Genomic DNA, 14860 nt, shown 5'->3' with positions numbered 1-14860 from the left:
GTGTGTTACATTTGAAAACATTTTGTAGAGTAGTGTTTTATTACTTTCGAGAATAATTGTTACGTCTTTAATGGTTATAAAGAAGTGTTGATATGCTTACTACTTTTGCTGTTGTTTCTTGATTTTAAATGGTGCGCCACCAATAAATTGAAATTACTAGGAATTGTTCAATGTTTTTTCGAGGTGTTTTAAATAAATAGAAAATAAATGAAGGTGTAACTTGGTGACAAATTTGTTGTCGTTTGATTTTGGAAAATTAAATTTTTTTTAACTGATCTATCACGTAAAAGTATTTTAAAGTACTTTTTACGTTTTTGTTAAATAAAACATATATAAGTACTTCAAACAGATTTTATTAGAACAAACTTTATCGAGGAAGTCCCATTCCGATTTATATAGAATTAAACTTACAATAAATGGCATTAAGAAAATGGATTGTAGTGAAATTGTTTGTCTTTAAGTGCTAGAGTGATCCATGTAATCCTAAAAGTTTAGAAGTGGTATTGGCAAAGTTCCGCCTGCGATAAAGTTCCAAATTGAAAGACCAATCTTACTTGAATTCCAAAAGTGTTAATGAACGTTATATAAGAGTAACCATAATGAAACTTCCCATTCTTGAATGCAAAACCAATCTTGCATATCAGTTCCGACTTCAATTCAAATTATTTTTGCAATAGCCAAAGTAATATGCAACTCTGTGGATTTCCAAAACGAACTGGGGTTCTAATCCCGAAAGTAGAAAATGTTTTCATCAGTTATCCCTGTCTACAAGAGGAAGGATGCCTTCTCTATTTTCATATTCAATCGTAATCACTATATGTATGTGTTCGAAAAGGAATTTAATTTTGTTATCTTCTCTGGAATTCCAAAGACTTCTTCTATCGTACTATTGCCAGACTATGTCTATAAAAAGGTTGTTTGATCAAAACCCTATAAGAACCATAAACCTAAAATTGTTGCATTTAGCTGGTATGACAAATCGTGTCGTGGTCTTTATTTAAAGCAGATAGAAATGGTAAATTTCTTTGTAAATTTCGGAACAAGTCTTCTGTATATTTTCATGGTTCCAAACAAACTTTTGCTATTTTGTCAAATCCAATTATGGTCAATGGAAGCATCTGACTACTAAACCGCTTGGGTCAAAATATTAAGTGTCGTTTAGTGAAACTTTTTAAAATATTATGATTACTTTTAAAATATCTGAAACAAATTGCCAAAAGAAATTTAAACCTTATTTCTGATATTAAACTTTGAGGAACTAAATTTCTCCTCAAGGTGTGACTCCAAAAGGTTAGAGTTAGTGTTCTAGTGTGTCACAATGTATATTCGATTCGCACTGGGGATCCTGTTAAAGGGGCACAAAAAGGCTAGAGAACTTGAATGCTGTTGGTGTCCTAGGCAGAGAAGAGATGTAAGTATAAGGAAGAAGGATAGAAACCGTGAAAGATTTCACGTCAAGTATCGAGAATCTTAAGATATTGAACAACTTATGAGGGAACTGAAATAAAAATAGTTTCTTTAAGTTGGATATGAATTAACCAGTAATTCATATGCGGCATCTATTGCTCGAGTGAAATCAAAGTTGGGAAATAATTATTATAAAGTGTTATAGAGATTGCTCAAATACAGAAAATATTTATTATAAGGAAGTAATTATTATAAGGAAGGAAGATAGAAACAGTGAAAGATTTCATGTCAAGTATCGAGAATCTTTAGATATTGAACAACTAATGAGTTGCATAATGTTGACCAGTGAACTGCAAGGAAAATAGATTCTTTCAGTGGGATATGAATTACTGGTTTAAATGCTCGAGTGAAATTAAAATTAGGAAATAATTATTGGAAAGTGTAATAGAGATTGCTCAAATACAGAAAATATTCTAGGGTGTCAAACAGTGGCAGAAATCTGTAACATCATAAACTTCAAAAAGTTTAGATAGTTAAACATCCAAAGGAAGTATCAGGAAGTAACGGTGGCCGAAAGCTATAGTTTAGATAGTTAAAGATCCAAAGGAAGTATCTGAAATAGAAAGAAGACGAAACACTTTAACTCTTTAATCGAGTTAGGCGGGCGGTGAATTATGTAATTGGAAAGGCGGCATTGTCATTGGGTACCAAGACACTCAAGCTAGTCGGCAATGAAAGACCGAATGTACTTGATGTAAAGAGAAGGTAGCTTGAGATAGTTAATCTAGCAAATGCCTAAACTTGAAAGGTGACACTGGGCATAATGGCATGATTAGTAAGACCACTTAAATTCTATGTAAAGATGAGTTTCCTTAGAATGAAAAAGTCTGAGACGAAAGGATTTAGACTAAAACCCTGATCGTCAAAGAGCTTTTTTGTACACTTAATTTCACACGCATGTATGCTTACACTATATAAAACGATTTAAACCAGTAAGAGAGCTTTATTTTGACTCTCTGCTGATTTTGGGACCAAAACATTCCTCCGTTGGTTTAGTACTTAGTGTTATAGTCTGTCAGACCGGAGGTTGTGGGTTCGATCTTAAAATAACATGTCACGCGTCCAAAGACGTCAAAGTGTTAAGACTACCTTAATTCTATGTGGTATCCCAACGAGAGCAGAACGATAAGCCTCCTTAGAATCAATAAGTCAGAGACGAAAGAATTCAGACGAATTTGTTCTCCGTTAGTACTTAGTGTTCTAGTTTGTAAGACCGGTCGTTCTGGTTTCGATCTAAAATAGAAACTTTGGTAGAGATCGGCACAACAGGACCGATGAAGGCCTAAGTGTATATCTTTGGATACGATATAACATTTATATATCCTCTTTTCAAACTTACTATTCAGACCATGCTGAGAGCAACACTGTCTCTTTCATTGCTAGGCTTTCTTCAAAATATGATGAAATATGTTGAGAGCAATGCAAATTCATCCTTTTTAGAAACACTGATAGGAAAATTTTAAGGAAGCTCATGCAGAAAAGTGAGTTTCAACATTATCCTTTGAAAAGAGCCTTTTGTTAATTTGTGATTGTGTGTGTGTGTGTATGCTGCTTAAGTAATCACAGCTGTTCTGGGTAAACTGTTAGCTTTGAAAATTCAAGGATAGTTCAATAGTGTTATATTGAGAATAATTTGTAAAAAGTTAGAAAAAAATTAATACAATTTAAAGTTTTAAGACAAGTGAAAAATCAAGTGAGTTTTAAAAATTCATTAATTAAATTAGTTTTTTTTTGACAAATTTCTGTAGCTGAATACAATTTATGTCCCCGCAAAAGGAAGTATCCTTTTGAGAGACATAAAGGACTTAATAGATTTTCTATGTGTAATTTCTTTCTCTTATTACACTCCGTTATATAATAAAACCCTATTTTTGCTTAAATTAAAAATGTTGAGAGTAAAAATGGACGAAAATAAAAAGCAGCCAAAAATGAAAAGCAAAAAAAAAATCATATCATACTTCTATATAAAATACATAATAAATAAATATATGAACCCCAAGCCAGTGGTATAAAAAAACAGCAAACCGTCTTCATGGCGCCAGTGAAATATCAAAGATTTTTTGATTGTCCAGTTCTTGTTCGAGACAAAACAACTACCAAACATACCATCATCAGTTCTTCATCATTATCATCATCGTCAACACAAAAATAATAATAAAAAAAATCCAAAATTTATATATGAAAAAAAAAATTAAAAGCAAAAATATAAAAAAAAAACTGAAACGATTTGGCAATAAAGTGAACTTTGTTGTAGTCAACATTTTCTTAACTTAACTGGCTGAATTGTTTGGTGAGTGTGTACCCAATACGTCCAATACGTGTGCTGGTGTTTTAATAACTACTACAGCACAACTCATCATCACGAGCAGCAACAACAACACTAAGATTGGAAAGAGCAGCACAGAAATAAGGTATCACATAAAGTCAAAAGAAAAAAATGTATTCCCAACTCCTCATACTACTAGCAAACAACAATCCAATCCCACTTTTTAAAGTGTCGCCTCTACAAAACTGTTTGCCTTCTTGATGCGCGTTTATGATGCATTTATGAGATAACAACATGTAAGAACACTGTGTTTTCCTTTCTTCATCATCATCGTCATCATTTCATAAATTTGTTGTAGTAGATGTTATTGTTGTTGTTGTTGCTTTTGATTTTTCAGCGCATTCGACAAGAGTTGTCATAAAGTTAACGAAAAATATGTGAAAAAGTAAAAAAAAAAATCAAAAAAATAAAAATCCTAAATAAAATTGAAACCAAGTCAATATGAACATGCAAAGAATTGCAAGCCAAAAAGCAGCAACATCAGCCCAACAACAGCAACATTATCAACAACAACAACAACGAGCAGCTTCACGAACACCAAAATAAAAAGGGACTAAATGGAGAAGTAAGAAAGCAAAAGATGTCAAAACGAATGAAAGTGGTTCAATGAATTTGATAAACATTTCCTAGATGCTCGATGACACATCAAAGTTTGCGACTGCCTCTGCGCCAGACATTCTTATAATTTGCAGCATCAAATTTATTAAAAAAAATAAAAGAAACGAATTAGTTTGCTGTGTCTCTGTGTATTGGTTGAGTTCCTCTAACTAGCACCATCATGTTAACTTTGAAAAAAAATGATTCTAATAAAAAAAATTACAAAAATAATCAAATAAATTATTTGATTTGGCTGCCTAAGTCAAATGCCCCAACATTTTATACTGTTTGCAGTGTTTTTTTTTTTTTTTTTGCTAATAGTTTTACCTAGAGTTCTGCTTAAGTTGTGATCATATTCTTTGAACCCTTTTAGATTTTGTTTCATTTTCTTTAAACTTAGTTAGATAATCTGTCGTTTAGCTTTAATGGTGATTTTGTCTCGTGGCAAATTCACGCGCAGCTGAAGTGCGCTCTAATTTTAAGGTGAAAAAAAACCTTTTTGGTTTTTTAGTTTTTTTCCCCTCAAAGACCTTTTTATGTATGCAAAGCGCCACAATATTACGTGTCGCTTAAGTTCTGAGAAACAGTGACCCCAAGTCAATGACGGCCTAATTATGCGAAGTTTTTAATACAACAACAATAATTATGGTTTAAAGTGGCGCAATTGTCACTTGTTTCCAAATCTATTTTGTAGTTGTTTTAACCATTTATTTATAAAAATTAAAACAATTGTTTAAAAAAATAGATGATTTTTCACTTTGATTTCCTCTTGACCAAACAATTAATACCTTTTTTGGCTGCAATTAGAAGTGTTTTAAAGTTAAACTTCCGTTAACTAAGTTTATACAACAAAATTAGTCATAGTGTTAAGCTGAGCCCTGTATTAAAACGGCGGCTTCTTTAATTCCAAATTGTTTTCAAATTAAAAAGAAATAAAACCTCAATTAAAAAAATATGAATAGTTTTTTTGTTAACGCGTGTTCACTGCACTTGCGCAAAGTTTTTTCTTACTACTAATTGAAAATAAAAACGCAATTTATCTAATACTTAAAAGTATTGGCTGGGAATGGTAGTAATTTCCTTATATGAATACATTTCAAATTATTTAGAAAATGTTTTTTTGTTAACAAGTTATTAAAATGCTGAGCACATATTCGTGTGGCATCGGATTTGGCATCCCAATAGGTCAAGTTTGGTTTGATATTGTTAATAAAATTGTTTGGAATGTTTTATAGCAAAAGAATCAATGTTCAAATTAACAAAACTGCTTAAATTTCTTTGTTATTAAATAAATGGCTCGTGGTCCCCTTCGAGGGGATCAATATTTGTTGACTGAAAATCTCAACAAAATAATACTTAAAATGAATACAGTTATAGTAGAATTTTATTCGTCAAAAGTGGCTTTTGGTCCCCTTCAAATAATTATTGAAATCTAAATCAATTTTACAAAAATCATGCTACAAATTGCCAAGAATTATTTAAAAACTAATTTAAATGAAAGGAAATCATACTGCAATCTCAGTTGAAAAAGTATTTGTGGAATGTATTTTGCAAAAGTGGCTTTTAGACCCCCTGGGAGAAAATTGTAAGAAATTTTTTGAAAACTAAACAAATTGTACAAAAATTAAAGGAACGATTGTTAAATTAACTTACAGCTCTTTGTAATTAATTAGGTGGTTTTTAGTCCTTCCTAACAAATTAGAAAGATTGATTTGAAATATATAGAGAAGAAAAGAAAATTTTACTGCAAATCATAATGTAAAATGTTGCAGCAATTGCAAAATTGGCTTTTAGACCCCCTGGGAGAAAATTGTAAGAAATTTTTTGAAAACTAAACAAAATGTACAAAAATTAACGGAACGATTGTTAAATTAACCTACAGCTCTTTGTAATTAATTAGGTGGTTTTCAGTCCTTCCTAACAAATTAGAAAGATTGATTTGAAATATATAGAGAAGAAAAGAAAATTTTAATGCAAATCATAATGTAAAATGTTGCAGCAATTGAATATTTGCTTTATAAAGAAAAAGTTCTCTGTTTATCTTCGTTGTGTAGTACAAATGACACTTGAACCCTCAATTTGATTTTGGCTTCAGTGGAAAACTTATTGCAAATAACTGAGATTAGTCTCTCTGTTCTCAGTTGTTCTTATTCAACTCTGGATTTTTGACACAATGATCTTGACAAGATGTGTCTTAAGTTCCACAACTGAAAAATATGTTTGAACAATGTCCCATGATGCAATCTGTAAAGTTCATGGAACTCTCTAACTGCTGCATATACAAGCAAAAAATAGAAGTAGATTGAGACAATGAAGGATTTGAGAAGTCTCTAGAATTGCTCGAATAATCGATCGTTTTTGTGAACGAAAAATGGAATTTATTTAAATTTAAAGAGACCACCAACCAGTGCGGTTGTACTCTCCAGCAGCTCCTTATACAACCATATTCAAATTAAAAGTTGGCAGTGAACCCAATGGTTTTAAGAAGCTGCGGAAATCTTGAGAAAGATGAAATATAGATTATTATTAATTACCTTTAAAGTTTAGACAATAATTCCTCTTAAATCGGTTAGATCGTATAGAGTATGTTTGAACCAATTAGACAAGAATTACCTTTAAATCGGTTAGATCGTAGCGAGTGTATTTGAACAAGAAAAGATGTTAAGATGAATGAGTTTGAAGTGGGAATTTGCACATGATTTCCCCTAAGATCGATTAGATCGAGGAATAACCGCGTCATGATAATAATGAGTAAATTTTGAAAATTTCTAATGAACATTTAAAGGAGAAGAAGAATTTGAATGAGTTTGTAAATGTTCAGATTCACTATAATGAAAATTTCAGAAAACTTCTGCCATCCTGAACAGTTAATTTTTATATATTACAAATGATATTTAGATAATCAATTTTCATCTTCATTGGATCTTTAGTTAAAGATCTAAAGAATGATCTTTTAAGTGATCACATTATCGCAGTTATTTCTCTTTCTATTGTGGGGGGAGGGATTGGTCATCTCCCTAGAGTGGTAGTAGGCAGAAAGACAAACAAATGGATTTTTTTCTTATTCACGGGAGATTCTAGACGCGCAAGTTTTCGATACATGCTGATCCCTAATATTATGTTTAACCATTTCTAGCTTGATTACTTTAAGGTCTACTAAGATTTGAATAAATCGTGAAAATATTGTAGAACTGGTATGGGCATAGAGCAATATTAGCCAGAGAAAACATTTGTCTTTCTGCAGATTAGATTTAGAATTATTAGATCCTAATGCATATCCACTCTGCTTTACTTGTTATATAATCTAAAAACTCTCTCTCACTCTCTGTCTCTCTCTCTCTTAAACCAGTTCTGATTCTAAAAATCCTATACCCGGAACTAAAATGAATATATGTATATACTTATCACTTCTAATTTATCGCTAAACTAATTTGCGAAAATGACTTTGTTGTCAAACCAATATAATAATCATAATCTTTATTAAATAATTCCTAGTATTAGTGGAAAAAAATTATTATTTAGTTGTAAGACAAATAATAGTTCGCATAAATTATAGTTCTGTTCGTAGTAGTTGTCGTTGTTGTTATTGTTGTTCTTGAGTTGTTTCAAGTTTAAAAAAGAGAGGGTGGAGTCTTAACGTCAGAGGTGCGAGTCAAAATTCAGCAATGTGAGACTTTGTGGCGCGCATTTTCGCATACCAACTAGGTGCGCCGGCGGGTGTTTACTTTGATTTTCAGTTTTTGTTCAGACATTTGTGTACGATGGCTGGCTATATTTGCTAAAAAGTGGCCATTTTTATGGCATCTTCAATTGTTGTGTATTGTTGATGGTCAAAACAATTACGCGTTAATGATTAACATAAATAGTTATTAAATGTGTATAGGTATGTGTAAATATGTGTGTTGTTTTTGTTTAAAAAATGTATATGTTTAAATTTCATTTTGCTTACGCAGTTTATTTTTAACGCCACAACTATAAAACATTGTGTGAACGTGCTCAAGACTTAAATTAATGTTGCGTTGCTTTACAATTTCTGCTGTTGTTGTCTTCTAGTTGCTGTTGCTGCTGTTGGTTGGTTGCTTGGTAAGCAGCTTATGACACTTATTAAGTGCTGTGTTAAAGCAGCTACACATGAATTGCTACTAAAAATACCATGAAATTTATGAAAAATATTTATTTGTAAAATAAAAAAAAAATTCCCAAAATTAAATAAAAATAAATTAGAATTTCAGAAAAATAATATTCTATAAAACTTTAAAAAAAATTAAGTCAAAATTTATTGATACCAATGGACAAAATTTTAACAAACACAACAACAACTGCTAACAAACAACAAACAACAACCAACATCATCATCACCATCTCCAACAACATGAGTACATACAATACAACATTTCATAAACAATCATGCTTTTATGGCGATGGTCGTAGAGAGTTCGTGATTTGTTTTAATGATGAATTTCAATTTGATGGTTTGTACCAAGTGTAACTTGGGGAGTGAATCCGTACAGAGTTGTTAATGAAATGAGTGAATACGTACACTGCTGGGTATTAACTTACTTACTTATACTTACTTGACTACTTACCTGAACATAATTCAAATTCTTATAATAATAATTTTGTTCGCTACATGATAATGACGTTAATCATAATGAAGGTGTTGGTGTTATATTTATGTTCTTCAATTATGTATTCAACATTCGATATTGAAATTTCTTGGAAATAAATGCATTTTTTTTGTTTGTTTTTAGTTGGAAATTAAACTAAATATTAATAAAACACAAACAAATTGTTAAACATACGAATAAAAACCTCTAGTTTATTAACTCAAAACTATCGAAAGAAACAAAATTTCCAAACAAAACAAATATTTAACACTTTCCTTATCAATTAATAATAACATTAAAAACAGCAACAACACCAACAACAACAAAATAAAGAAAAATTACTTTAAATAATAAACAAAAAATAACAAATAATTTTTAAGAATTAACAATATAACGTACAAAACGTATTGTTGAACAGAAAAATTATCGCATTTTGAAAATTAAATGAATTTTTTTTTTGAAAATGAATACAAAACGTGCCAGTTAGTATTAAATCGACAAAAATTTTATGTGTCTGTTTTCTGTGCAGCAAATGAGCTTTAATACCTTTTTATTGCACGCATCCAAATACAAAACAAAATAATACGTTTTTGCAAAAAAGTAAAGAACAAAAGTAAAATAATAAAATTACGAAAAAAATTGAAAAAATAAATAATAATGTATAGAATAAAGAGGAAAATGTGCATTAAGTGTGCGTGTTGAAAATTGCATCGCATTTGGCACTTTTGTGAGTGTAAACTGCATAATGAATACACATATGAATACAAACACACATATACATACATTTAAAGATACAGTCAGGTTTATAAAGATAAGTAGACTTGACTATAATACAATCAACTATAATTATTAGTACTAGTTCAGTTCTAGTTCCGTTCTAGTTCTAGTTCAGTTGTAGTTCAGTTCTAGTTCAGTTCTAGCTCAGTTCTAGTTCAGTTCTAGTTCAGTTCTAGTTCAGTTCTAGTTCAGTTCTAGTTCAGTTCTAGTTCAGTTCTAGTTCAGTTCTAGTTCAGTTCTAGTTCAGTTCTAGTTCAGTTCTAGTTCAGTTCTAGTTCAGTTCTAGTTCAGTTCTAGTTCAGTTCTAGTTCAGTTCTAGTTCACTTCTAGTTCAGTTCTAATTCAGTTCTACTTCATTTCTAGTTTAGTTCTAGTTAAGTTCTAGTTAAGTTCTAGTTCAGTGCTAGTTCAGTTTAGTTTTGTGTTGCCAAGCTCTCATTTAAGCTTTAAAGTTTTAGCAGAAAGCTTTTCCTCTTTTGCCCTTTTAATTAATTCCCCCACTGTATTTAAACAATATCGGCATGTATGTTGTGTTTATTTTGCTACTACATTTAACAAAAATTATATATACAATAATATAAATGACAATTGCAGCAGAATTGTGGTTAATTTGTTCATTCAATTTGTTGTTTGCTAAAGGTGAGAATTGTTTTGTTGTTGTTGTTGTTGATGTTGCTCTATTGTAAATTTAATCCTTTTGTTTTGAACTAAAGAAAAAGCAAAATATTAATGACAATAGCTAAGGCTAGAAACACTACCATTTGGGGAGACAAATAATTAAAAAAAAAAAAATAATAAGAACAAATTCAAGTGAAGGTCTTAAACAAGTGAGTGTTATTGTAAGAGAATCTTAAGTGACTCAAGTCTATGGGTTGCTAGCACGTTTTGGTGCCTTTTTGTGTTGACTTGACTTGTAAAGTGGCAGGCAGGCAGCTAATTTAGCTGCAACTTGCTGCTGCTTTATTTTCTTGTTCCAAGTGCAATTGCTTTAATAAATGTTGTTGTTCTTATTATTATCATCATTATATTCTGGTGCTAATCGTCACTCATTCATTTACACCTTCAATGTGCTCTTTATTTGTTGTCTGGATGTATGCCTGCCACTGCTACTGCTGCTAATGCCTCATTGTCTTGATATTCTTATTAAACACGTAATAATACGTTTAAACTGCTACAGTGCTGGAGTGTTAAAGACAGTAGCAGTGTCGGTAGCAGCAGTGCTGGTTAAAAAACAAAGTTATAGAACGAACATGTTTGTTTGTTGGTGGCGCACTTGAACACCTCGTGGCTGGTTCGAAGGAGACTACTCTAACACACACTTGCCTCAAATCATTGCAATCACAAATGCATGTGTGGGTTATTTCTCTATATATTGTTGCTGTTGTTGTTTTTCATTAAAACAATGGCAAAATTCTGAAAATGGTGTGAATGTGTGATAATTTCACTCAACATCTATGACATGCATGCCTGCATTCATTCATTCTTTTTACAGTTTTAGCCAACATTCATTCATACATATAGAAATTTATTATTTTTTTGGGATATTTATTTTTGTATTTTTTTGGTTTAACAAGTATTTATATGGCAAAAACCTACAGTTATGTTGTTTAGTTACAAGCAACATCTACAGCAAAAGCAGCAGCAGTAGTATAAGCTTTGTTAACAGCTGTGGCAGCGTTTGTTGCTGCATTGTTGGCAGTTGCCTGTGTTGGCTTTTGTCTACTTTTAAACACTTTTGAATAAAATTTTTGTGAGTTTCAACGAGTCTTGGGCTTTTGTTTTGCGTTTTCTCGTACAATTAACTTGAAAGAAAAACTTTTTAACAAAGTGCGAATTATTGTTGTTGTTTTTATATATAGCCCACTCCACTTTGACTTTTTAAAATTTCAGCCCTAGTTTTGTATATATGTACATATCTAACACTCCTTTGGCAGACATTGAAATTTAAACAACGAAAGCTTTTTTTGTGATTTTTTCAAATTCTAAAACATTGACTTTGTTTTGTAAAAAGTTTAGAGAGAGTTTGTGAGAGTGTTTTGGCAGACTTTCAGGAAAAGGGCTTTCCCAAGCTAAATCGAGTGAGTAATTAATAAGCTAAACTCAAAATTTTAACTCATTTGTTATTAAGAGACCTGTAGTCCTTATTATACTCTCATTCTCTTGCTTTAATTGACAAAACTCTTAGCTTTTCAAAGATCTTTTAATGACGATTTTATTTCTTTTCTTATAATTTTATAAAATTTTCCTTTTATTCTTAAAGCTGTCATGTCATATAACAACTCGATTACAAAACTTTATTTAATATTTGTTGTTGTTTGAATTAGTAATGAGATGATGATAATGATGACGATCAACAACTACGTTGTGGCTGCTGCAGCAGCAGCTCCAAAAGCAGAAAGGAAATAAAAGGTCTCGTCTGGCAACTTAACTGCTACTTACTGATCAAGAGCGTTTCATTACTCCCGATCAGTTTGATGTGTATTTTACTAATTATGTATTGGTTTAAGAAATGTTCTTCTTTTGTTATTGTTGTTGTGAAACAAGCTAAACATACGGGCATTTGTTTTACGTGCCAACTACGCCTACTTTGTCTTCTCTTAACTGGCCTGTGGCATATGTTGTATGTCTGTCGTTAACTTAACTTCTCAAGTCTAAGGTAGTCTTACTATGTTTGTCTTTTATCATTCTTGTGTTATACAAAAATCCAAAACTAAATCAACTGCCAAAGGCTCATAATTTTTTTTATCTGAATTTTTTTTTAACATTTTTATTCCCTCAAAAACAGAGAGCAGACTTTTTTTGCTTGTCAAACTCTTCTATATGATCAGTAAACTGGTTTTTAGCTTAAGATCATTCGGTTTGTTTCTTGAGCAAAGGTTTTATTTTATTGTTTTATTTGTTTAAGTTTAAGCGCTTAAATGCTCTTAAATACGCATATCAGATATTGTTCAACATGGAAAAAATTAGCTAATCAAGTTAAGTTTGCAAAAAGCAAAAAAATAAATCTCTTTGTTTGCTTTGTAAAGCCTTAAGAAAAAGGCTAAACCTTTTTCTTAGTTTGAATTGAAATTCAAATGTTTTGTTTGTATTGAAGACAATTCTATAGAGAATTCTCTAGTCACTTAACAAAGACCTCAGTTTTATTAGCTTTACCGCTGTTAAATGGTGTCGTCTTCAGTTCTTTATGAAATTATAAAGATCAATTTTCATTTGAAGCTTCTTCCTGTGTCACGAAAAACTATTTTGTTTTGTCAACATAGACGTTATACCGCCTTAGTAGCTAAATTTTTATATTATTTAAAAAATCAACTAAAACAACAAAAAATAATTTATTTATAGTTTTTATTTTATTCTTTTATAAATAAACAGATGGCTTATTTTTTTTTAATGGACCAAGTCTACCTCTACTACCAACACCAGTGGTCATAACCACAAGTCTGTAGATAATTTTCAATACAAACAAAATACTACTTGTTTGAGCACATGCACATGCATGTTTTATGACGTTCGAAGTTAGTTCATGAACTACCTTGAGTGCAACTGACGTTCGTTTCTTACACGCAAACATGTTCAATAAGAGTACTCGTACTCGTTGCGAAGACAATTGCACCTACCAAAACATGCTGGATTAAAAAGTATAATGAGTTTGCTGCAATAAGGGCAACAAATATTGTTGATACAGGTCTGTCATAAGCATATTCCATTTGGGAGTCCCAAAAAAATTAGGGACTTTGTTACCTTCTCAAAAGGGTTTGTAAACACAAGTTTGTTAAAAGCTTTCTGAATTCACATGAAACAGTTAACCCCCACTTTGGAAACGTGTGGATATCCTAATAATTCCAAAGTTCTAAATGGGCTTTGAATTCCTTTTGAAACAAACGAGTTTAGTGAATTTTCGATATTGAGTATATGTCCTTCTTCCTTGGATCCTTTTGATATGGCAAGCTAGACGTTTTTATTCGAATTTTAAAGCTTTATGTTTGTTCTAAAACTTGTCGAGGCCTGTTCTTCCATTTTCAACAGTTTTAATGTTAATATTCTGTGTGTTTGATTTGCTAAACTTTGTGGGAAACATCCCTAGTAGAACATATGTTAACATGATTTCATGGAATTTGAGGTTTTATGGCAATGAACTTATTTGTCTGAATTGGAATCTTAAAAGATTTCTTTATATCTCACCAGGCCTGTCTTCTTAAACGAGTTATTCGCTTCATAGCAGACTGTTAGCTTTGCGAAACTTTCGAATTCCTAATTGAGCTTAGGAATTGAATCTTGAAAGCTTACTTTATATCCCACCAAAGCTTTCGCTTCAAAAAAGCTGTTTGCTTTACGAGCTTTGCGTTGTCTCGAATTATTAGTTTAGCTACTTAAGCCAACTTCGTAATCAACTTTTTCGTTGGGATTAAAATATTCTAAATCTATCAGATTCGGTATCTCAAATTAAGGATTCGTTAGCTTCTATCATTGCTTTGCGAAACTTTGCAAACATTCGAATTCCAAATTAAGCTAAAAGACTCTCTTACTTAGTTCGACTCAATTCGACTCGACTTTTTGCTCAGGAATATAATGCTTTAAATCCATCAGAATTGGAACCTTAAAAGTTTACCAGTTTTTCGCTTCATAGAAAATTTTCAAAGTTTCGAATATTCTTAGAGCTTATAAAATTTTGGTTCCTTAGAGCCTTCCCTTTCATCACAACTTACTAAATCTGTTTTATATCCCAAGAATCGTCTTTCTGGGATAGCCTTCAAGGATTCAGAATGATTTCTAAGCACTTTTTGTAAGCAAAAGCTTTGCAACTTTCCCAACTGCGGCGTGTGTTAAAAACATTAGAAACCACTGTTACCTTACTCAAGTTTGCACTGCTTGGCTGTAAGTCTCATTTATATATTTAAACTGGGTTTATCTCGTTTATTCATACATAATTTTTGTGAGTTTATTTTGTTGCAATAACCAGCAATATTTTTTTCCTGTTGCACATATATGATTTTTTTTTTGTTTTGCTGTGTGTGACAGCATGAGGCAGATTTATCGGCAGGTCTTGAACAAGATTATGTCGAGACTTGGTGAGAGAACACGCCGTTAA

At 31.4% G+C, this 14860-nt stretch overlaps 1 protein-coding gene across 7 annotated transcripts in view; it reads left to right on the top strand.

Annotated features, from left to right (window-relative positions):
- Nucleotides 1–14860, top strand: part of LOC111691046 (optomotor-blind protein) — a 98874-nt gene that overhangs the window by 18086 nt on the left and 65928 nt on the right. The window lies entirely within an intron of this gene.

Source organism: Lucilia cuprina, chromosome 3 (assembly GCF_022045245.1).
Source record: "Lucilia cuprina isolate Lc7/37 chromosome 3, ASM2204524v1, whole genome shotgun sequence".
Classification (NCBI taxonomy): Eukaryota; Metazoa; Arthropoda; class Insecta; order Diptera; family Calliphoridae; genus Lucilia; species Lucilia cuprina.
The sequence above is the reverse complement of the archived record's forward strand: the minus strand, read 5'-3'. Positions and strand labels throughout refer to the sequence as shown.